This window comes from Macaca mulatta, chromosome 2, assembly GCF_049350105.2.
Source record: "Macaca mulatta isolate MMU2019108-1 chromosome 2, T2T-MMU8v2.0, whole genome shotgun sequence".
NCBI lineage: Eukaryota > Metazoa > Chordata > Mammalia > Primates > Cercopithecidae > Macaca > Macaca mulatta.
The window spans coordinates 153,379,434-153,403,935 of record NC_133407.1 but is presented as its reverse complement, the minus strand read 5'-3'; the positions used below and the strand labels follow the sequence as shown (position 1 = coordinate 153,403,935).

Below are 24,502 nucleotides of genomic sequence, written 5' to 3'. Positions count from 1 at the left end.
ATGGGGGCAGGGACTCCGTGCCATTCCTCTGTGAGTCTGAAGTACCAGCTCAGAAGCCAGCATGCAGTAGGTGCTCACTAGGTGAGTGGTGAATGAAATAAAGAAGAGAAGGGGGAGGAAGCAAACTTTGCGAGCCAGGCCCTGGGCTGCCCCTGTTCACATCTGGCCCTCCCCATGGCCCCATGACAAGGATGCTGAGGCTCAGGGAAAATGGCTTGGCCGGAGCTGCTGGTCTGCAAGGGGCAAACTGCGGAGCCAGGCAGCCCCTCCCTGCTTGTGTGTGTCCCCACACCGCTTGCTCTGTGGCTATAGCACACTTATGGCCACACCATGGCTGGGTGGGTGTCTCAGACAGTGCCTGAGCCGGGGGCAGTCTGTGGTCCTTCCCAACACTGTGAGTGATTCCCGTGGTGACTGCCTGACCTTTCGGGGCCTTGGTAATTTTTTTTTTTTTTTTTTGAGATGGAGTCTTGCTCTGTCGCCCAGGCTGGAGTGCAGTGGCGCGATCTGGGCTCACTGCAAGCTCCGCCTCCCAGGTTCACGCCATTCTCCTGCCTCAGTCTTGTGAGTAGCTGGGACTACAGGCGCCCGCCACCACGCCTGGCTAATTTTTTGTATTTTTAGTAGAGACGGGGTTTTACCATGTTAGCCAGGATGGTCTCGATCTCCTGACCTCGTGATCTGCCCGCCTCGGCCTCCCAAAGTGCTGGGATTACAGGTGTGAGCCACTGCGCCTGGCCGCATCTAATTTTTAAAAGAGGAAGAGAAAGTGGTTTGAAAGTGCAGATGGCTCGTACCTGTGGAAGTCCCTGAAATGGGTGTGGGGGAGAGGCTGAAGAGTGTGCTGGAGCAGGGGCTGCACTGATAAGAGTGCCTGACGTAAAAAATAATGACAATAATAACAGCCAGGCGCTGGGGCACACACCTGTAATCCCAGCGCTTTGGGAGGCTGAGGCAGTAGGACCACCTGAGGACAGGAGTTCTAGACCAGCCTGGGCAACATAAACATCATCTCTACAAAAAACACAAAAATTAGCTGGGTGTAGTGGCGCACGCCTGTAGTCCCAGCTACTCAGGAGGCTGAGGTGGGAGGATCACTTGAGTCCAGGAGTTCTAGACCAGCCTGGGCAACATAGTGAGACACCATCTCTACAAAAAAATACAAAAATTAGTCGGGTGCAGTGGCGCACACCTGTAGTCCCAGCTACTGGGGAGGCTGAGGTGGGAACATCGCTTGAGCCCAGAAGTTCCAGGCTGCAGTGAACCATGATTCTGCCACTGTGCTTTGGCCTGGGTGACAGAGTGAGACTCTGTTTAATAATAATAGTAACAGCTAACCATTATTAATCGTTTACTCCATGCAGGCTAAGCGCTTTATATATTAACTATTTTAATTTTCACAACAACCCTGTGAGGTAGGTACTATACTTAATCTCACTTTTCAGATGGGGAAAATGAGGCAGAAAGGTTGAGTGACTTGCCTGAGGGCACACAGCAGCTAAGGGGCAGAGCTGGGATTTGAACCCAGGCTAGAGGCTGTGCTTTGAACCACTGGGAAGTGAATGAGGGCTAAGGTTTCCATGTGGCTCCTGCAGGGTCCTTTGGATGTGCTGGTCCTGGTCCTAGAGTGGCCCTGCCCTGGCCCCAAGTGGAACTCCTCTCCCTCCCCAGGATTCACCCACGTGTCGAGTGTTGATCCCAGGAGGCTGAGTCTCAGTCTGGGACTCTCCAGACAAGCCTGCTCCCAGCCTTTGCCCTGGGTGTGGCAGCAGGTCACTGCTTCCCTACACACCTGACCCGAGTCTACTCTTCCCCCTGGGGCATCTGATCCACATCCCCAGAGCCCAGGGCAGGGCTGAAGGAGGGCCAGGGCTCCTTAACTCCCAGCACAGACTGGGTCAATGTTTAGCAAGACTGAAAGACACACTTGTTTGCTGTACTTGCTACCCTGAGAGAGGGGTAGGGACATACCAGAGTCAGAGGCAGAGAGACAGAGCACCTGTCCTGGGAGGGCTCAGAGCAGTACTTGAGGGCTGGGGAGACCAGGTCTCTTCAGGGCCATTCCAGGCACAGAGATAGGCAGGTCTAGGCCCCCAAAAGGCAGGGCTGCGTCTCGCCAGCAGAGGAGTCACAGGGAGGCAGCAACTGCAGCAAAAGGCTTTCTGCTGGTCACAGGTGGCTATGGAGGGGCTGGGGTCTTTGAGAGGGGTGAGTCCTCCACCGTCAGGGTCATGCAAATAGAGCCTGGATGAGCTTTCATTGGGGATGTGGTTTGAAAGGTTGGGCTAGCGCGTAGCTCTCAACTATGTGGGCCTGGATGGGGGTATCTTTGTGTTGTCACAATCACAGCAGGGCTGCTGGCCTTTAGTAGGAGGGTACCAGAGATGTTACGTCTCTGGCATATCCAGGACAGTCCTGCCCAAAGAACTCTCCACCCCAAATGCCGGTAGCATCCCTCTCGAGGAACCTCGATGCCTTTAGCCTCCAGAGCATGGGGGATGTTGCCAACCTGCAGCGCACCCGAGCTGTGAGAAGGGAGGCTGGCCTGCGCCTTGTGAACCATGGGGTGACATCATTGCTGGTTTCTCACACAAAACCCATGTTCAGGGTCATCTTGGGAGAACTGTAGGAGCCCTGGACCCACATGGTGACTGTGTCATTGGTTTGTGTGATGCCTCCTGTCCACTGGCCAGGACTGAGTGAGGCTTGGTGACGCACACAGCAAATGGTGGTAAGTTGTTCTCGTCTGATTCTTGAGTTGCCAGAAGTGGGAGCCATGAGGATCAGTCATGTTTGTGGCCCAGTGGGGAGGCCCCTAGGCCTGTGTCTGAGAAGCCAGACGAGACACTGAGTCAGAGGAAGGTCGGAGTGGCTTTTGGAGCAAGTATTTATCTCAGGAATTTTTTTTCTCCATAATATAAATAATATTCTCTCAAGATGTAAGCCAAAAGCAGAGACAAATACTGTGCTCCCCAGGTTGGACTGAGGGGCAGATGGGTGTCAGGAGCTTGGCACCCGAGCTGTGCTGGGCTGAGACCCCAGCAGCTGGGGAAATCCAGGGAGGCTGGGCTGGGTTGGGGATGACATTAGTCCCCAGCAGTGTCCACATGTATGTGGCGACACCAGGCTGGTCCTGGCCAATGGGTGTACCAGGCAGGGGTGCGACCAGTGGAGCAGGTAATACTCAAGTTAGATGGCGGCAGCATTGTGGCTCCATGTCCTTGTTCTGGGAGAAGGGCACGAGTCAGATGGTGGTAGCCTTGTGGCTCCAAGTCCTCAGTCTGGGAAGAGGATGCTAGTCACACAGCAGCAGCATTGTGGCTCCATGCTTTTGCTCTGGGAGGAGGATCCTGGCCAAGAACCAGGACCATGGGGTTTTGGGGCCAGAATTCCAAAGAACAGGGTCAAGCAAGACACTAGATGGCAGATGGGGAAATGGAGGCAGCAGCCTATTCTTGTGCTAGGCCACCACGAGGAGTCGGGGAAGAGTGGCTTGTTGGGTGCCTGGAAACCCAGAGCTTCACGTCTGACGTCGAACACCCCCGCCGGTGCTGGGAATTGGGGCTCCGAATATCTGGCCAGCTGGATTTAGTGAAAAGAGCCCAAACTGTGAGGAGAGCTAAACATGGGTTCACATCCTGGTGGGTGACCTTGGGCAAGTTCTCGCCTCTCTGAGCCCAGTTTCTTCAGTGGAGTGTGTGGGGTCGATTGTTTGAAGGGGCTTCCCAGGGCCTGATGGCCTCCCACCCTCTCTCCTTCCCCCTCTCCTTTACCAGCTGGAGACCCAGAGCCTGTCCATGCAGGTCTGCTGGCAGGAGACTCAGCCTCGGGGCTCTTTAAACTTGGACGGCACCTTGCGGGGTGGGAGCTGTGGAGCCTGTGAGCCCTGGAAGGCCCCATGGATCATCAGCCTCTCAGGCACCTACTTGTGCATGGTCCTACCTGTCATCCTTCCTCTGAACCCTACCCCAACTCTGAGCTAAGCGCAGGGACCCAGCCTGGGAGCAGCTAGGACAGGCCTGAGTGTGGAGATGGCAGAGATGCCCCTCTCTGTGGAGCTGCTGGATGCATTCGCACGGCCATTTACATTTTACTGAGCAGCCTTATTCACATTATTTAAAGTCATCCATTCAATCAGCACACTTCTTTTGGTATCTACTATGTGCCAGACATGAGAATACAGAGCCGAAGTAGATAGACAAAGTCCCAGATCTCACAGAGCAGACAGATGTGGATACAGAGGCCCGAGGGGCTGCTGCTGCTTCCCTTCCTCTTGATGTGCCTCCTGGGCACCAGGTGCTCACATCTCCTCTCTCCTTTTCTTGACATCTGGTCTGCCTCAGTTTACCTACTGGGACTCATTCCTGTGTAGTCCTTGCCCTTGAATGGCTGTACCCCCAGAGGGTCCTCAGGGTGCATGGCACTGGGAGATAGAGGGCCCACAGCTTTCTCTGAAATCAGGAGGTTGGAAAAGAAGGCAAGAGGCACGGTTTGGCTAATACCCCAGGCTCCCTTCCAGAAAGTTAGCTAACTTTTCCATGTGCTGAGTCTATAGAACTCTGAGGAAATATTCATTCTTTATTCCATTTGTTCTTTCATTGCATAAACCATTATTAAGCCCCTATTGCATTCTAGATACTTCTTTTACATAATTTCATTTATCTTCCCAGAAACCTGACTTAGCATAGGTCTGATTATTTCCATCTCACAATTGAGAAACTGAAGCACAGAGAGGTTAAGTCACTTGCCCAAAGATGCGCTGCTGGGAAGTGGCAGAGCAGGAATTTCAGCCTAGGAATGTCTTTCTGTCAAGCCAAGGCTCTTTCTGTGTCCCCAGGCAGCTTCCTCCTGGAAGTGTGATGCTCAAGATCATACAGGGAGTATTAATACCACGGGAGTGATGGGGCACTCAGGGAAGGAGCGTGGAATTCTGTCTGGGGCTGGGGAATTGGAGTTGATATTTGACCTGGGTTTTCAAGAGCAAGTGAGAGTTGGCCAGAAGCAAAGCAGGGAAAGGTATTTAAGGCAGAGAGGTCAGCATGTGCAAAAGCACAGAGTGGAGAGAAGTGTGCTGTGCCCACATCTGAGTGGTGTGACTGGCCTGTCAGCTGTGTGAGGTGCACATGTGGAGGGACAACTCTGCAGAGGTAGGTTGGAGCCAGATTGTTGAGGGCAGAAATAGCCACATCTGGCTCACAGGTGGGTCTTGTTTGACTCTAACAGTGGCTTAAAAAATAATCAGTTACCAGTAAGTTTTCAATGGGGGAGGACGTTCGCATGCAAAAATATAGATTTAGTGCTTTCTTTGGAAGATCGGGCAACCCTGGGTTTGCATTTTTGCTTCCCCCCCAGGGGCACATTGTCATACTCTCCACCCAGCCCCTTTATACACTTAATCACCTGCTCAGCTGGTAGAGTCCTTTGTGTTTGAGACTTTGAACTCACTCGCTAGATGAATTTGAGCTTCATCCTCATTAGGGAGTTGAAAGGTTTTCAAGCAAGAGTGACATCTTCAGAAAGCTCCTGCTGGCTATTAGAGGGAGAGAAGCAAGTGGAGGCTGGGTGACCTCTGAAATGACCATCCTTGCTATGTTAGGAATATTTGCTCAGCATTTCTGGGAGCCTTATTCATTCTCTCTCTACTCCTTGTAATAACCCAGCAAGGCCGGGCATCAGCCTTATCAGATGAGAGAAAAAGTCCAAATGCAGATGTGATGAAGAAAAGGATTGAAAAATTGGAAAATAAAAAGTAAAATGTTTTGTATAACAAAAGAAATCATTCAGAAGTTTTAAAGACAAGACACAGATGAGGAGGAGTGGTATTTACAACCTACATCCCAGATAAAGAATGATATTCTGAGTATACAAAGATCTGCAAATCAGTAAGAAAAGTAAGCATCCAGGAGCCTGGGAACAGGCCTGAGCAGGCAGTGATTAGAAGAGGAAACACAGACGGCCAGAAAGGGCTGAAAGAAGGCCAGCCTCACCTTCTCGGGGATTATCCTGTTAGCATTAGGAAAACATTCATCAAAGCCACGTGCAATATCAATTTTAATGGGAAATTTAAAAATTCATGGTGTTTAGCTGGGTGTGGTGGCTCACCCCTGTAATTCCACCACTTTGGGAGGTGAGGCAGGAGGATCACATGAACCTAGGAGTTTGAGACCAGCCGGGGTAACACAGTGAGACCTCATCTCTACAAAAAATACAAAAAGTCGCCAGGTGTGGTGGTTCATGCCTGTAGTCCCAGCTACTCGGGAGGCTGAGGCAGGAGAATGGCGGAAACCCGGGAGGCGGAGCTTGCAGTGAGCCGAGATCCGGCCACTGCACTAAGAAAGAGAGACTCCGTCTCAAAAAAAAAAAAAAACAAAAAAACCCAAAAAAACAAAGTGTAGTCTGTAGTGTTGGTGGGATTGTGGGGGAAGTAGAGGCTGACATCTACAATAAGTGGGTAGAGCTATCATGGAGGGTAGTTTGACAGTTACCTGTCGCTATGGCAAGTGCCGACACTCTTTGACCCAGCCATTCCTTCTCCAAGTATCTACTCTAGGGAAAAACCTATCACAGACGCACTATATGAATAAGGACGTTTGTTGCAGTGTTAATAAAATTTTAAAAAGGAATAAACCGACTGTCTATAGGGGATTGGCCTGAGAACTCAGTCACATTGTGCAGGTAAAAAAACCTCAAAACACATCCACGAAGAACCTTTCTCCAACCCCTGTCTTCCACCTGCCTAGTCCCCCCGTCTCCCGTGGTAGGCAACCACTATCATCCATTTCTAGACTATCCTTCTAGAAATTTCTTCTATGCCTATAGAAGCAACTGTGAATACATTTCTTCCTTTTTACACAAAGAGTTGTGTACTATCATGCACTTCTACACTTTGCTGTTTTATCACAAGGTATATTGTACACAACGAAGAGTGATGGGTACATTCGTATTTTTTAAAGAGCAACATGAAGACATCCCCAGTGCACCCATCCTCCAGGTAAGGAAATAGGACGTGTCCCGCACCCAGTGCTGCATAGCTCCCCAAGAAGGCTGTTCCAGTTTATGCTCCCACTTAGGATTTGTGTGAGTTTGCAAAAGGGATAAAGACTTGAGATGGCTTAGCTTGTTCAAGGAGCGGAGTGAGTAGGCGGCTTCTGTTTAGCCCCAGGCCTCTGCTCAGTGGGGTGGAGACCACAGCCTGGAGGAGAAGGATGGAGGCAGGTTTTCGGGGGCTGGGTGTGAGGGGGCCCGTCATGAGGCCCCTGTCTTGGAGGTCCCTGGATGGATAGTCCTAGAAGCTGGGAGCCAACTAGAAGCTTGCTGGGGAATCTCCTGTGTGGGAGGTGTGGGGGGGCCCTTCAAACAACCACTTTTCAACCAAATGAGCAAATGCTTCCCCTCTGCCATCCAGGGACGGTAATTTATTCTAGGGTGAAAAATGAATTCCCCCAGGAAGCTTTCCTGCTGGAGACCCTGGAGCCTTAAATTCACTGCTTGCCTTCTGTACTGACGGAACTGAGCCTCAAGATTTATATCCAGGGCTTTGTGGGCAGCTGGCTCTGGGCTGGTGGGAGTCTCGGAGGGCAGGCGGGTGGGTGCAGCTGTATTTTACAGTGAGGCTAGGCCCCAGGAGGGTGCATATCAGTGGTCTCCTGGGTCCCAGGAGAGGCCACCCAGACTGAGCCACAGAGCTCACTAAACAACTCTTGACTGAGTGCCAACAGTTTTTTGGGAACAGAGCAGTGACTAAGACCTCGGTGAACTCTGCCCTCCAGGAACTCCCAGACACAGCTAGCGGTCTCCCAAGTGGGGTGCGTGAGCCATGCCCAGGAGAGTCTCCTGAGGAGGAGGTTGGGAACAAATATGGAGAACTTCCATTTACATTTATTTTCTCTCACAGTTTAATTTGTTTCTCTTTTTGCGTATGTTGTATAATGTGCATGATATACAAATATAGTAATGTATGGATACTTTATGAGTCATATGGATATGTCACTGCAGAAGAATGCACATTTTTTACAGATGGAGTGCAAGACTGAAAAGGTTTGAGGAGGAGCCCTGCCTACCTGTTGGGAGTATAGTAGTTGGAAGGACTCTGAGCTGGGGTCTTGGAGGGCAAAGAGCACCTGGCATTTACTGAGCACCTACCATGTGCTGGGCATAGGCACAGCCCTTTCTGTAGAGGCCGCAATCCTACCAAACAATGGGAGGCAGGGATGGTTAGCCCCATTTTGCAGATGAAAAGATTGAGGCCCAGAAAAAAGAAGGTTTGTTTGTTTGTTTTGTTTTGGGTTTTTTTGGAGATGGCATCTCACTCTGTCACCCACGCTGGAGTGCAGTGGCACAATCTCGGCTCACTGCAACCTCCGCCTCCCAGGTTCAAGCAATTCTCCTGCCTCAGCCTCCCTAGTAGCTGGGACTATAGGTGCCTGCTACCATGCCTGGCTAATTTTTGTATTTTTAGTAGAGACGGGGTTTCACTATGCCACTGTGTTGGCCAGGCTGGTCTCAAACTCCTGACCTCAGGTGATCCACCCACCTCAGCCTAAAAGAGAAGGGTTTTGCCTAACTTAGTGCCTGAGCTAGGATTGGACTCTCGACCTTCCTGTTGGCCAGTTTCATGGTTCCTCCTTTTTCTACATTTCTAATTTTATAAAACCACTAAGATGTTTGTTGGACATTTAAACTAGTTTTAGTAATTAAGCACAGCAACATCAATAAACAAAGACAATTGCCGTGCAATGGACCCCCTTCTGCATACAGAACTGATATGGACATATTTCTCTGGCTTCTGGCAATCTTTAAGAAAATAAATCCTCTTAAATGAAATGACTTTTTCTCAGATTAAGCATGTAATTGTTGTTAAATATAGACTATTTTGAAAATAAAGACCAAGAAGAAAATGAAAATCATCCTCCACCTGCCCCCTCCCCAGGGCCACTCTGGTATGTTTCCTTTCAGTCTTTTATCTATCATTTATTTTTTGTTGCTGTCATACCACACACATTATTTTATGTTTTGTTTTTTCTTCACCTGGCTTTACAGGATCAGTATTTCCCTGGATTATTAAAAGCCCTTGAGTTGCAGCATGCGTCATGGAGTGGTCATTCCAGGCACGGTTTATTTACTTGCTCCCCCATGGTTGGACATCAAGGTTGTCTCAGCACTGGGCTTTTTGTTTGTTTTTTTTTTTTAAGACGGAGTCTCCTCTGTCGCCCAGGCTGGAGTGCAGTGGCACGATCTCGGCTCACTGCAAGCTCCGCCTCCAGGGTTCACGCCATTCTCCTGCCTCAGCCTCCCGAGTAGCTGGGACTACAGGCGCCTGCCACCTCGCCCGGCTAATTTTTTTGTATTTTTAGTAGAGACGGGGTTTCACCGTGTTAGCCAGGATGGTCTCGATCTCCTGAGATTGTGATCCACCTGCCTCGGCCTCCCGAGTAGCTGGGACTACAGGCACCCGCCACCACGCCCAGCTAATTTTTTTGTATTTTTAGTAGAGACGGGGTTTCACCGTGTTAGCCAGGATGGTCTCGATCTCCTGAGCTTGTGATCTGCCCGCCTCAGCCTCCCAAAGTGCTGGGATTACAGGCGTGAGCCACCGTGCCCAGCCAGCACTGGGCTTTTTAAATAAGGCTGCAGTAAGACTTACCTTTCCTGGGGCTGCCGTCAGCCTATCATGCAATTCATGTAGGCTTTCCCCCCGCAGATGTTATTTCTTACACTTGTCATTTTTAAGGGCCACATAATCTCCTGGAGTATGGCTATTCCTCATGTTCTAGGCCATTTATCCCTCTCCACATTCCATGAGGCCTCCCGCTTCCTCTGGGAAGTGCCCCTAACCCCAGCACCTTTGATTCAGGGAACCAGTATTCACGGCGAGGGCAGGGCTGTTGTCACCATTGCCTGAATCCAGGCATTTGCTGCCTCTCCTGCCTGCCTCCTGGCCCTGGCACCCAGCCCCGCAGATGGAGTCCTTGTTTCTCCTTTCATTCATTCATTCTACAACTGTTTAACTCATACATGCCAGTCACTAAGTGCTGGGGTACGGTAGTGAATAAGACTGAGTCTTTGTTCTTGTGGAGCAGAGAAGATGGACCAGAAATGGGACAAATAAGAGTTCACTGGGGGAAGAAGTGCTGGTTGGAGGACAGGGCAAGGGGATGAATGATAGAAGTTGATGGGGTAGTCAGGGAGGGCCTTCTAGAGGAGGTGACATTTGTGTGGGGCCCAGCCAAGGGAAGACCTGGAAGAAGAGTGGTTCAGGTGGAGGGGACCACAGGAGCAAAGGCCCTGGGGCAAGAGTGCACCTGGTGTGTTTGAAGAACAGAGGCCAGTGTGGTTGCCATACCGTGAGAAAGCCGAAGAGTGAAATGGTGTAAGGGCAGAGGGCTCAGCAGGGGTGCCAGGCCGATGGAAGAAATATGGGTTTCTTCTGAGCATCATGGGAAACCTTTATAGTGCTTTAAGCGGGGGGTGGGGGCGTATGGGGGTGGGGGGGTGGGGGGGGCTTATGTGGGACCTGATTTCTCATTCCTGAGACCTTGCACCTGCTGTCCCCTCTGACTCTGTCGTCTTTAAGCTGAAGGGACCTCCATTTCCTCATCTGTAAAATGGAATAAAAATGGTACCTTTCTGCTGGAGAGGTGGTGAGAATTAAATGAGCCAGTGTGACGGTCAGTGCCTGGTATGCAGTGGGTGCTTGGTTGAGCTAGCTGTGTATATTCCTCCTGAAGGAAGCTGGGGGGCTGAGGTTTGCTTGCTGTGCAGAGTTCACTGGAGCTGCTCTCTGGTCTCCTTCAAGCCTAGCCTGCCTCCTCCTTGCAGCTCATGCCTGTTTCCCCTGACAGTCACCCTAGGACAAGGTGGCTCTGCACAGCTGCAGTCCCTTTCCCCTCCAGCTGCCTCGGTCCCAGAAGTGGGGGCCCAATTGGCCTGTGTCTGCTCTGAACTGTCCTTTATGTGTGAAATGGGCCAATTCTACCTCCCAGAGCTATGGGGAGGCTGTGTGGGCCCCATGGGGGCTCACTAACATCAGGTTCAAAGGTATTAAATCAAATACCTTTAAAAATAATATTTTTTGTTGAAATCTCCATAATATGGCCAGGCGTGGTGGCTCATGCCTGTAATCCCAGCACTTTGGGAAGCTGAGGCAGGTGGATCACGAGGTCAGGAGTTTCAGACCAGCCTGGTCAGTATGGTGAAAACTGTCTCTACTAAAAATACAAAAATTAGCTGGGCATGGTGGCGGGCGCCTGTAGTCCCAGCTACTTGGGAGACAGGAGAATCGTTTGAACCTGGGAGGCGGAGGTTGCAATGAGCTGAGATCGTGCCACTGCACTCCAGCCTCGGCAACAGAGCGAGACTCTGTCTCAAACAACAACAACAACAACAACAACAACAACAACAACAACAACAACACAACTCCATAATATTTGTTTGGGGGTGTGTGAGTGCCTTGCCTCAGTCCTGGCCCCACAGGCATCCTGGAAAGAGGTGGCAGGTGGCCCCTTGGGGAAAATCGACAGCAATTGCATTTGATTCTGCACTTAATTTAATGAAAAGACCCTGTAGGGAGGCAGAGGCAGTGAGGCAGTGAGGCAGGAGTGGGCTGCCTCGCTATGGGCTGCGGGCAGGAGTGATTCCAGAGGAGATGTACGGGTGCTTCATAAGAGATTCAGATCTAGGCTCAGTGCTCTGGGATCCTCCTCTGCAGTCTGAGAGGCAGGTGTTCTAGGGCTCCCAACAGTTCTAATTGCTGTGCGAGCCTGGGCAAGTCATGGCCCCTCTCTGGTCTCTGCAGCACCATTGGGCATTCTGGAGCCCCTCCTCTGCCCATAGTCCGTGGTCCCAGCCTGCTGCCCACCTCCCACTGGACACGTGTTTTACAAGGATTTCCACACAGCGAAATCCTCTTCCCTGTAGCCAGCACCTCTTCCCCGAAAGTTGTTTTTCCATGTTACAGAGGAGGAAACTGAGGCTCCAAGAGGTCCACTGATATGCACAGAGTCACGCAGCAAGCATGGGGGCAGCAATGGGGTCATGTGGCCCCTTCGCAGAGTCAGGAGCCTCCACAGTGGGCTTGAAGGACACTCAGGATTTGGACGAATGGTGACTTGATTCTCCACACAGCCCCACATGGATTCTGTTCTGTCGTGTTTTATTTTCCCTTTCAACACAGAAGGGCCAAGAGAGTTATGGGACCAGCCTGGACCCCACAGAAACTAGTGCCAGAGCAAGAATGCAGTCACCTCCTGGTCCAGCTTTTCTGTCTGGCTTGTCACAGAAGTCCCTGGGCCTCCATGACTTGAGCTGAGCTACTCCCCTCACCTGCTGTGTGACCCTGGGCAAGTGACCTGACCTCTCTTAACCAGAGTGTCTTTGTCTATAAAATGCGGATGGCAACCCACCTTTCAGGGTTGCTGGGAAGATGAGATATTGGCAAGTGGCCTAGGATAGCAACTGGCATCCATTTCCTCTTGGAAAAATTCTAATTCTAGGACTGCTGAAACTATGGAGGAAATCTGACTAGAAAGGAGACCCTCCTTTTCACAAGTTTTGGGCTTTGCTGGTGTGGCCCCTCCCAGGGTGGAGGAGGAGGGAAGGAACTTGGCGTACACTGGTGGTTGCAGATGGCAGGCAGCTAATTTATTTACCTCTTCCTAATAAATATGCATGACATATAAATAAAATATCTCACTTGTACCACTCCACCCAGATCCCGGCAGACAGTGACAGTCAGCAGCGTAGCTTAGAAGCAGGTGTCTGTGAGCATGTGGAGTCTGGCAAGGGGGTTAATGAGCTGATTATTCTTCCTTTAACCTAATTTCTTGCCACACATCCAGCAGTGCTCAGAATTCCCAGTTAGGAGGCACTGGGCTTTCCCTCCTGGCCTCCCAGCCTCCCAGCCTCCCAGCCTCCTGGCCTCCCAGCTGAGCTCTGGTCAAGGAAGGCCCCAGTAACTTGTGCTCCCCTTGGACCTGGGCAAGACTGGACTGGACTGCCCTGGGAGGTGGTGGGCCCTGATCAAGGTTGCTGTCAAAAGCGTTCCTGTTCTGGCTGGGGGTTGGACTAGGAGGCTTTCAGGACACCTCTCGAGACATCTCTTGTGATGGTTTCACCACTGAGGTGGGCCTAGGTTTGTAAACTTGCCCTGCATCTGGTTCATGCACTGGCCTCATCACAGGGCTCCCAGCCCCCCAAATCCCCCCCCCATCCACCACTGCAGTCAGTCTCTTCTGCTGCTCTTACCCAGCTCATCCACGAGCCAGGAAACCCAGTTATAAGACAGGGTAAGAATTCATGGAACTGCCACCCCCAGAGCCGAAAGAAAGCTGGAGAGGGGCAGGGGAGCAAGGGCAACCTATGGAGTCGGGAAGACCTGGGTTCCACTCCTGCTCAGTCACTTGCTCTGAGTCTCAGTGTCTTCCTCTGGGAAATGAATACATAGTCAGTGTCTACCTAACAGGGTTGTTGTTAAGACTTGTTCACTCATTCACTCAACAAATGTTTACTGTGCAGCTACTACGTGCCAGGCACTGCCTTAGGCCCTCAGGACACAGTGGTGAACACGACAGAGACTAGGACCTTGCCCCTGATGGATCTTAAATTCTAATGGGCAAGTCAGCCAAGCACATGTCAACAAATAGATGTGCATGCTAATTAGGTCATGGAGTGAAAATAAATGAAACAGAATCAGGGGATAGAGAGGGAGGGAGACTCCTTCTCAGCTGAGATGCTTGGGGAAGACTTCCTGAATGATGAGAAGGAACCAGCCCTGCAAGGAACTGCATGCACAAATACAAAGGTCCTGAGGCGCAAACAAGCTTGGCATGTTCAGGAGAGACAAGGGTGGCTGCGGCACAGTGAGGTGAAGTGGCTCTGGACACGAAGCAGATATCTGTTGGCCCTCCCTTCCTCTCTTCTCCACACCTCCTGCTTTAATCTTCCTGTAATCTAAGAGTGAGGGTCACAGATTCCTAAAACATCCAAGCTAGAAAGACTTGGTGATTTGTGCAAAGACCCCCTTTAGATCCATCCAGATGTGCCTAAATCTTGTGGGTGGCCTCCGGTCTCACCCTGTGCCTACCTTGCAGCTGTATTTGACGCTTATAGAAGAAGACAGACAACTCAATAGAAAATTGGGCTAGTGACTTGAACAGTGATCGAAGCAGCCAGTAAATGCATGAAAAGGTGCTCAATAGCTTCTCACGTGAGGAAAATGGAAATTAAAACCACAGTGGGATACCTGCCAGGAGGACTGACATTAGAAACTTTGACAATTCCAAGTGTTTGCACATTTGTGTGGAAGTGGAGCTGTGAGACTCTCATACCCTGCAGCGGGAGTATAACTGTGGCTTTCCTGAGGAGTTCCTGAGATACGAGGAGCAACGCGTCATGCTCCCTGATCGCTATCTCTCTCGTCTCCCCTAGCCTGTCTCCCTGGCAGCTCTGCTGCTGGATTCCTTTTCCCATTACTTCTCCCCTCTCTCACAGTCTTTCCTCTGTTGCCCCACTCCTCCGCTTTGCTTCCAAGCTTGCAAACACCAGCATCCAAAACAGAGGCGAGGCCAAACTCTATCAGTTGAGCCACGACCACCTGTTCCTTGTCACGCCTTTCCAAGAAGGCAGTAGCAGGCAGGCAGTGTTAGGTTTTAAGTGGTAGAAACCCAACCCCAACTCGCCCAAGTGAGAAAGAGACCTTCAATGCTCATATCGGCTTCAGGAAGGGCTGTATCCAGGGGTTCAATGGACAACATCAGAGCTTGGTCTTCCCATCCTTCACTTCTCTCTTTCTCTGGGCTGTTGGCTTTTCTACCTTCCAGTGGACAAAGAACATGCAGATGGCGCCAGCAAAAGTCCTGGGGCTGTCTCCCATTGGACAGTGTGAGGTCACATGCTTGCCTCTCAGCCAGTCACTGTGGCCTGGAGAAAGGACTGCTCCGATTGGATAAACCTGGCTTATGCCTATCTTGGAAGCAGTGTCAGCCTTGTGAACCACATGGACGCGGTTGTGGGAGGGAGACCCCCCTCTACAGTCAGTCTTACCTGCTGCTCTTACCCAACTTATCCATAAGCCAGGAAATCACACAGACAGGGGATGGGGGAGGGGGTCTCCTCAGAGCAAAATCAGGGTGCTGTTACCAAAAGGAGGTCTGAATGCTGGATGGGCAGAAACAGCTGATGTCCACTGTGGGAGCCTCAGTTTGTTTGGATGAGGAGGGTGGGGCTCCAAGAGTGTATTAGTTAGAGTTCTCCAGAGAAAGAGAACCAATAGATCCATCCACTCATCTGAACATCTATCTATCCACCCATCCGCCCGTCTGTCCATCTATCATCTATCTATCCATCCATCTATCATGTCTCTCCAGAGAGAGAGGGGGAGAGAGAGAGAGAGAGAGAGAGAGAGGTTGATTTAAAGGAATTGGCTCATGCAGTTGTGGAGCCGGCAGTCAGTAATCTGCAGGGCAGCCCAGGCAGGCTCAGGCAGGGTCTCTATGTTGCAGCCTTGAAAACAATTCCTTCTTTAGAGAATCTCAGTCTTTGCTCTTAATTTCACTACTGGTTGCATCAGGCCCACCCACATTGTGGAGGGTAAAATGCTTTACTCAAAAGTCTGTTGATTTAAATGTAATCACATCTAAAAAATACCTTCACAGCCACAACCAAACAACTGGGCACTAAAGCCTGGGCAAGTTGTGGGTTTTGGGGTTTCTTGTTGTTTGTTTGTTTTTGAGAAAGGATCTCATTCTGTGGTCCAGGCTGGAGTACATGGAGTACAGCGGTGCAATCTCAGCTCACTGTAGCCTCAAACTCCCGGCCTCAAGTGATCCTCCTGCCTCAGTCTCTCGAGTTGAAATTACAGGCATAGGCCACCACACTCGGCTAATTTTTTTTTAGTTTTTGTAGAGACAAGGTCTCACTATGTTACCCAGGACTGGTCTGGAACTCCTAAGTGATCCTCCCGCCTTGGCTTCCTAAAGTGCTGGGATTACAGGTGTGCACCATCACGTCCAGCCCAGCCTGGCCAAGTAGACGCATAAACGAACCATTACGGGGAAGCAAAGGTGCTTATCCAACACCAGGAGGCAATTTAAAGATGTGTGGTCCCCTTCCCACCTGAGGCTGGGAGAAACCACTCAGGGAAGGCAGGAGAGGCCATGGGGGCTTAGCAGAGGGAGAGGGAGGAGAACCTTCTAGGGCCAACAGGACTTGGCACAATGTGGTCTCCATGGACCACTTGTAAATGAGTGTTGGCTTAACACCTGCTCTGGGTGCTGGGGTGTGGAGGTGACCAGACCCAGCCCCTGCCCCATAGGGACCAACATGAAGTCCTGTGTTGGACACAGTAGTTCTCTGAGTACCCTGGCATGCGGTGACTTAGCCATCAGCCTCTATGCTGAAAGGAGAGGCTGCCAGACACTGTCACGAGAGCCACAGAGGGAACCTGTTACCCGTGTGATGGACAGCCTCACCCCACCACCCCACCCCGTGTGGCACTGGGTACAGCCCAGAGGCCAGTCCAGGAATGGCATGGAAGGATGTGGGGTTCTGTCTGCTTCTGCTGCTGCAGAGCTGTGAGCCCTGGGGAGGCTGCTCCTCTCTGCCCTGGTCTTACGGTCAATGCGATACTGGAGAAATCAACATTTGATAAGGGTTGATGGCACACCTTGTGTTCAGCCCAGAGCCAAGCTGAGGGGAATGCTTCAGAAACAGAGGCTGGGGGAGGAAGGCCATTTTGCCACAGGCAGGTGGCAGAGCGGGTTGTGAAGGTGGGAGACTGAACGCCAGCCTGATTGGGCCTGACTCCAGGGCTGTGGCATTCTCATCTTGGTGGGAGACTGTCAGTAGAACCTGCGTTGTTGAGCTGTAGTTGCTGTTTTCAGTACCAACCATAGAAGTTACCACAATGCCTCCCACCTGTAAAGTGCTTTCCCGCCTGACAAAGTTCCTACATGCCCATCATCCCATCCGATCACATACGAGCCCTGAAAAGTTTGCAAGAAGGTTGTCTCAGGGACATTTAAAAAAAAATTAACTTTGTTGAAGTCTAATGTATATACAATAAAACACACTCATTTTTAGTGTACAGTTTAGTACGTTTTGGCAAATGTATACATTTGTGTAGCCACCAACCCAATCAAGGTACAATTAGAACATTCCCACCAGACCTAGGCCACCACTGATCTTGCTGTTGGTATGTATTTGATTTGTGTTTAAGAGTTTCATATAAACTGAATCACAGCGTGGATATCTTTTGTCTCCGGCCTCTTTGGCTCAGCCTGTTTTGAGACCCACCCATGTGGTTGCGCGTCAGTGCCTTGTTCTTCCAGGGAGCGGGTGTACCTCAGAGCGTTCATCCATCCACTTGTTCGTGGGCATTTGTGTGGGTTCTAGTTTGGGATGCTGTGGATACAGCTGCCCTAAACACGGATATGCAAGTGTCGTGTGAATATGTGTTTCCTTTCTCTTGGCTAAATACCTAGCAGTGGGATTGCTGGGTTGCATGCTAAGTGTGTATTTAGCTTTTTACAAGAAACTGTTAGGTTCACTTTATTGGAGAGGAAATCGAGGGCCAGAGAGAGAGAAAACAGCTGGCGTGGGTCACCACATGTGAAAATAATCCAGCTCAGACGACAGCTCTTCTACCTCGCTGTTGACTCACCTGACAAATAAGGAAGGAAAAACCCATTCCTTCATAAATTCTTTTTTTTTTTTCTTTTTTTTTTCCTGAGACGGAGTCTTGCTGTGTCGCCCAGGCTGGAATGCAGTGGCACGATCTCAGTTCACTGCAACCTCTGCCTCCCAGGCTCAAGTGATTCTCCTGTTTCAGCTTCCCGAGTAGCTGGAATTATAGGTGCCTGCCGCTACGCCTGGCCAATTTTTGTATTTTTAGTAGAGATGGTGTTTCACCATGTTGGCCAGGCTGGTCTCGATCTCCTGACCTCAAGTGATCCTCCTGCCTTGGCCTCCCAACATGCTAGGATTACAGGCGTGAGCCATGGTACCCAGCCCCTTCACAAATTCTTATTAGCATCCACGTATGCACCACTTCTCTTAGTCCTCATGACAACCCTCATGATAATACCTCATGGTATTATCCCTATTTCCCAGATGAAGAACTGAGGCTCAGAGAGGTGACATGACTTGCCCACGGTCGCTAGCTGGAGGTGGTGTAGCTAAGGCTCAGACCCAGGTCTCTGTGCTCTTGGTCTTTGCAGTGCAGCAACTAAAGATGCAGGAAACACAAGACAAGCTCCCCTGGCCCTTGTCGATGACAGTGCTCATCGATCACCACAGTCCTTCCCGAAGGCTCAGCCTCAGAGGCTTTCTTAACGTGGAGCTCCACACCATGGAGATGGCAGGAAGAGAAGGGCAATGAGAGTCTGCCTCTGCTCAATCTCAGAGTCGAGGTCTGTCCTGCAAAGGAGGACCCCTCACCAGCTTGAAGGCTGAACCAGGGAGACCTTAAGCTCACATCCTCTTCACCCCACAGGCCCTGGGCAAGGATGAGGCCACTGTTCTGTTGCAAGTGAAGCCAGAGCTGAGAGGGTTTGCATCATCCTTAGCCAGCCCATTGAGGTGGGGACCATGATGACATCAGGGCAGAGGGGCACTATTTAAGCATCCACTGTGTGCCAGTGCCCTGCTAGATACTTCACAAGTGGGACCCCCAGCCTCACATGGACCTAGGGTGCATGTGAGCAACTTGGCTTAGGCCAAGGGATGAGTTGGTTTTACCTGGGCCTGGGCTGTTGTCTGTTGGTCAGTATCTTCCCAGAGGTCATGTCTGCTGGGACGCCATCTGGGTGACCTTTTATCTTATTTTGATAAAGCTGTCCTGAGCAATTGAATGAGCAACCTTGAGCTGAGTCCAGAAGGAAAGGACCTTCCAGGTTGAGGCAACTGCCTGGAGGTGGGAATGTCCAGCTTTTGATTGTAGAGGAAGCAGGGCAATGGAGCACACTAGGATGGACACTGTCATTTGACTCCACTGAGTGGCCAGGAGCCAAACCATCACTGTGTGTGCCTCTCTCTGCTTTATCTCTGTGTCTTCCTGTCTCTGCCTCTCTATCAGCCTCTGTCTTTTGCTGAATCTCTTTCTCTTGGTTGTCTGTCTTCTTTTCTTTTTCTGACTCACAAACATTTTTCGATTTCTCATCGGTTTCCTAAGAAAGAAACATGCACCATTTGTCTCTTACCCAATTCATCATGAACATCACTAGTAAAAATAATCAACACAAAATAAAACTGGCATCAACTAAAACTGTGCACAGTAAAAATAGTTATTGATCTAAAAATTGACGGACGAATCTAATCTCCATGCCAACATTAAATTCTGCCAAAATCTGACGGGAGAGAATTGGAGCCGAAGAAAATAATGGGCAAAAAAGGAACTCCACAGTGGTAGAAGTTGTCTACAACTGATATAGGAGCTACGAGCAAAGAAATGGATTGGCGAATCAAATCCTCATTACAAACTTTAATTAGGAAAGACTTCATGAAACCTATCTCAACAAAGCAAGACTGAACGTGGAAAAACTTGAAAGTGGCCTAACTGTGCTTTTTAGAGGATGAATCAATAGTTCAAGTGGTTGATGGGGTGCGTGCAGGACAGGGCTTCCTTACAGTCGTCAAAGTCGGTAAAATTCATACGTTGGTATTTGAGATGTCCTTGCTAACAGTGGGGTCAAAATGGAACCTACGGCCTGAAGAGAAGATGATGCCCGCAAGATGCTTGGCAAATGTTGCACCAGTGAGGCCATGTTTGTTGACTGGCCGGTGTTGCCCGACGGTCAGGCTGTACATGGCAGGCGAGCACCTGTAAAATGCGTATCTGATATCCTTACTTCCTCTCTATGGTCGGTGGCTCCCCACTGCTGTAAGGATCAAGTTCAAAGTCTTCCCATGGCCCTCCGGCCCAGTGTGGCCCAGCACCAGGCCTCTCACCCTTGCCTCTCCCTGCCTTCCTTGCTCGCTGGTCTTTCCATTCTTGGGGAAAAACAAGCCAAATGCGAGGCTGCGTAATGAAGTGGGTTCCAATCCAGCCTCAGTTGCTGATGAGCTGTGTAACCTTGTGCAGGTTACTTAACCTCTCTGCGGCCCAGTTCTCCATCTGTAGATGGGACTCACAGCACCCGCATCACAGTGCCGTCCTGAGGATGGACGGAGTAAATGCAGGAAAGCTTTGAGAGCCACGCCTGCCCTGTGGAAGGCTCAGCCTGTGCTGTCAGCCCACCCCACGCCCTGCCTAGTCTCTTCTATCTGCCTGGGGTCCCTAGTGTGGCCAGTTCCCACGGATCTCCAGACCTTGCCCTCAGCCTTCTGGAGCTGCTCCCTGCTACACCCTCTCACCACACCCCCGACCCACTCACTGCCTTTTATAACACAGCAGTCCTGAGCCCCACAGGGGTGGGTCCTCCCATTTCCAGCACTGGCCATGGCTGCCTGCACTTAGCAGGTGATTAACAAATCACCACCTTAGGTGGTGATGGGGTGGGGTCAAGACCCACCTGCCCAAGCCTGTCCTGGCTGATAAAGGGGCACAGCCTCCATGCAGCTGCCATCTTCTGTGACTTCTCACACAGAGCATGGGCCTGAAGCTCCCCTTTTCTCCTGCTCACCTGCTGGCCTGCCCCTCAAGCTCTGGGGAGACAGGGCGGGCCTCAGCAGATGCCCCAGCAGATGCCAGCTGCCTCCCTGATGACAGCCCCTCAGTTGCTTCCTCCCCACCCTTTTGTTAAAGGGCCCGACCTTCAGGGTGGGTTCTCTAGGCTGCCAGCCTCAGCTGTGAGATTCCAGTGACTGGCGACGAACTCCCACCCTCCTGTCCGGAGTCCCTCTGTAAGCCCAGCATGCTCCTATTAAAACGAATATCCCACAGGACAATCCTTAGAGGACTGGCATCAACTGAGGGTGGCCTGTGGGCCAGCTGCTCTGCTGGGGGCGTGCTGGGTCCCCCCCTCAGGTACCACACACCACTCAAAACCAGCAATGGGTAGAGAGGTGGGGCCCACCCATTTGAGGCTGGCTTCTGGATTCCTCACCCCACGTGTGCTCAGCAGACGTCTTAGACCCCAGTGTGGCCCCAGAACCTTGTGAACTGGAATCACCTGGGGGTGGTGCAGGCATATTCAGAATGCTCATCCCAGGCCCCAGCCCAAACATAAGGAATCAGCATTGTAGGCAGTGGCACAGATGCATCTTTTTTCTCCTCTTTTACTTAAAATGATAAAATATACGTGTGAGTTTAACGTAGAGGTGCAGCGTAGAGAGTAATGAAAAGTAAACACCCTCATAACCACTCTGGTTGAGAAACAGAACATTGCCATCCCCTTAGAAGATCCCCCTACCCTGCCACATGGGCTCATCTCAAATCGTATCCCCCTTCTGCTCCCCCAGAGATACCCACCCTCCTGACCTTTTTTGAAAATCATTCTCTGGCTGTTCTTTGTGGTGTTATCACCTTATGTGTATCACTGCACAGGGAAGTTTGTTTTCACCTGTTCTTGAATTTTTTATCAATGGAATAATACAGCGTATATTTTTCACTGTCCAGTCCTTTTCATTCAGCATGATGTTTTTGATATTTATCCGTTTTGTTGTATGTTGCACATTCTTTTTCATTGTTATGTAAACTTCCATTGTGGGAAGCGAGAGTCGGTGGCCAAGATGAGCTTCCGGGCAGCCGTAGCACTGATGAAAGGCCGCTCGATTAGGGACGGCACCTTGTGCCGGGCTCAGCATTGAAACTTCACTCCAACCAGCTTTCTGGCAGAGGACACGACTGATTTCCCTGATGAGCTGGATATATCCTTCTTTGCCCAGGAAGGTATCCTCCATGAAGAGCTGTCCACATACCTGGACAAAGTTTTCAAGTCCCCATCGGAGGCAGCACTCAAGGACTGGGAGAAGGCACCGGAGCAGGAGGACCTCACAAGCCCTGGACTGCAGTGAGCTTGAGCACAGCCACCTGATGCTGCTTCTGGAGCGAGGCTAGCGGAAGCAGGAGGGCGCTACAGCCTCCCAGCCCAAGGTGCGGCTCCAACAGGAGGTGGTGAGCACCGCGGGGCCGCCGCGGGGCCAGCGCATCACTGTGCCAGTGTGCAAGTTCTTCGCCCGGGAGAAGCAGCTGTATGGGCTGAACTCACCAACCGCACCTACCACAAGCACATCGACAGTTTCATCAAGCGACAGATTGAGGACATGGACAACCACAGGCCCTTCTTCACCTACTGGCTCACCTTCATGCACTCACTTATCACCGTTCTAGCCGGGTGCATCTATGGCATCATGCCTGTGGGCTTCTCACAACATGAAATGGTGGACTCAGTGCTGTGGAACCATGGGGTCTATGAGAACGTCAAGTGCGTGCAGCAGGAGAATTTCTGGATCGGGCCCAGCTCGGAGGCCCTCATCCACCTGGGCGCCAAGTTTTCGCCCTGCGTGTGCCAGGATCCACAGGTGCACAGCTTCATTCACTCAGGGTGCGGGCCTGAGTGTGAGAAGCACCCGGCCTGCTGCGTGCACAGTGACAGGTCGGGCTGCCTGCAGACCTCGGAGGAGGAGTGCTCGTCCACGCTGGCAGTGTGGGTGACGTGGCCTATCCATCCCAGCGCCCCAGAGCTTGCCAGCCACAAGAGACAGTTTGGCTCTGTCTGCCACCAGGATCCCAGGGTATGTGATGAGCCCTCCTGGGAAGACCCCCATGAATGGCCAGAAGACATCACCAAGTGGCCGATCTGCACCAAAAACAGTGCCAGGAACCACACCAACCTTCCTCACATGGACGGTGTCATCACAGGGCGGTCCTGCTGCATTGGCACCAAGGGCAAGTGTGAGATCACCTCTCGGGAGTACTGCGACTTCGTGATGGGCTATTTCCATGAGGAGGCCACGCTCTGCTCTCAGGTGCACTGCATGGATGATGTGTGTGGGCTCCTGCCTTTCCTCAACCCTGAGGTACCTGACCAGTTCTACCGCCTGTGGCTGTCCCTCTTCCTGCACACCAGGATCCTGCACTGCCTGGTGTCCATCTGCTTCCAAATGACAGTCCTGCAGGACCTGGAGAAGCCGGCAGGGTGACACCACATAGCCATCATCTAGCTGCTGAGTGGTGTCACTGGCAACCTGGCCAGTGCCATCTTCCTGCTGTACCGAGAAGTGGTGATTGCGGCTGGCTCCCAGTTTGGCATCCTGGCCTGACTCTTCGTGGAGCTCTTCCAGAGCTGGCAGATCCTGGAGTGGCCCTGGCATGCCTTCTTCAAGCTGCTGGCTGTGGTGCTCTTCCTCTTCACCTTTGGGCTGCTGCCCTGGATCGACAACTTTGCCCACACCTCGGGGTTCATCAGTGGCCTCTTCCTCTCCTTCGCCTTCTAGCCCTACATCAGCTTCGGCAAGTTCAATCTGTACCAGAAATGCTGCCAGATCATCATCTTTCAGGTGGTCTTCCTGGGCCTCCTGGCTGGCCTGGTGGTCCTCTTCTACTTCTATCCTGTTCGCTGTGAGTGGTGTGTTCCTCACCTGCATCCCCTTCACTGACAGGTTCTTCGAGAAGTACGAACTGGACGCTCAGCTCCAGCGAGCTGGCTGTGGGCTCCAGGGACCATGTGCTCCAGCAGGCGAGAGCCAGACACAACAACCCTGAGCCTCACAGGCTTACAGGAGTCACCTGCTCCATGTGGGGACTGGCCTGTTTCCTAAAGACAGACCTCTTGTGCCTTGTTCACGTCCTCGTACTGCCGGGCATTTATTATACTACTTCCTGTGATAATCTTCTAACTTGTCTCTTGACGACCACCTCATGCGGCCAATAAATGGACTGGGAGCGTTTTAGAAAAAAAAAAGTTCCACTGCGTGAATATGCCACCATTGTTATTGATCTCTTCTACTGTGGTTGGACTTGCAGTTTGTTTCAATTTTTGACTTTTATGGAAAATGCTGCTGTGAATACTCTGGTGCCTAAACATGTCTGTGGTACCTAAATGCATACATTTCTGTTGAGTATATACCATCAAGTGGAATCACCAGCTCATAGGATATGCATATATTTAACAGCTTTATTGAGATATATTTTAGAATGTACATATCTTGAAATTTTAATGGATACTGTCAAACACCTTTCCACAGTAGCTGTACCACTTTACATCACCACCAACAGTGTCTGAGAGTTCCCGTTGCTCCACATCCTCAGCAATGCTTGGTACTGTCAGACTCCTTACTTTGGTTTTGTCATGAATTTATAGTTCTATCAAGCTTCCCAGGGGATTCTCAACTCTTGCTGTGTATCAACACCACCTGGTGAGCTTTAAAAATACAGACCCTGGGACCCTGCCCAGGTTGTTCTGAGTCAGAGTCCCCTGAATCAGAGCTGGGGCACAGACATGTGCAGATTGAACAAGCTGCACTCCCCCAAACTCCCCACCACAAGCCTCTGTTCCACCAGCTCCCCTGCCAGGTGACAGTTCAGCTTTACTTACCCCTGGTTCTCGATGACCACTTTACTTAACCT

The 24,502-nt window shown here is 51.1% G+C and overlaps 1 protein-coding gene and 1 pseudogene across 2 annotated transcripts in view; both read left to right on the top strand.

The window, feature by feature from the left end:
- Positions 1 to 24,502, top strand: part of GRIP2 (glutamate receptor interacting protein 2) — a 115,006-nt gene that overhangs the window by 7,169 nt on the left and 83,335 nt on the right. The window lies entirely within an intron of this gene.
- LOC100428404 (inactive rhomboid protein 1-like) lies at positions 2,441 to 23,638 on the top strand (annotated as a pseudogene).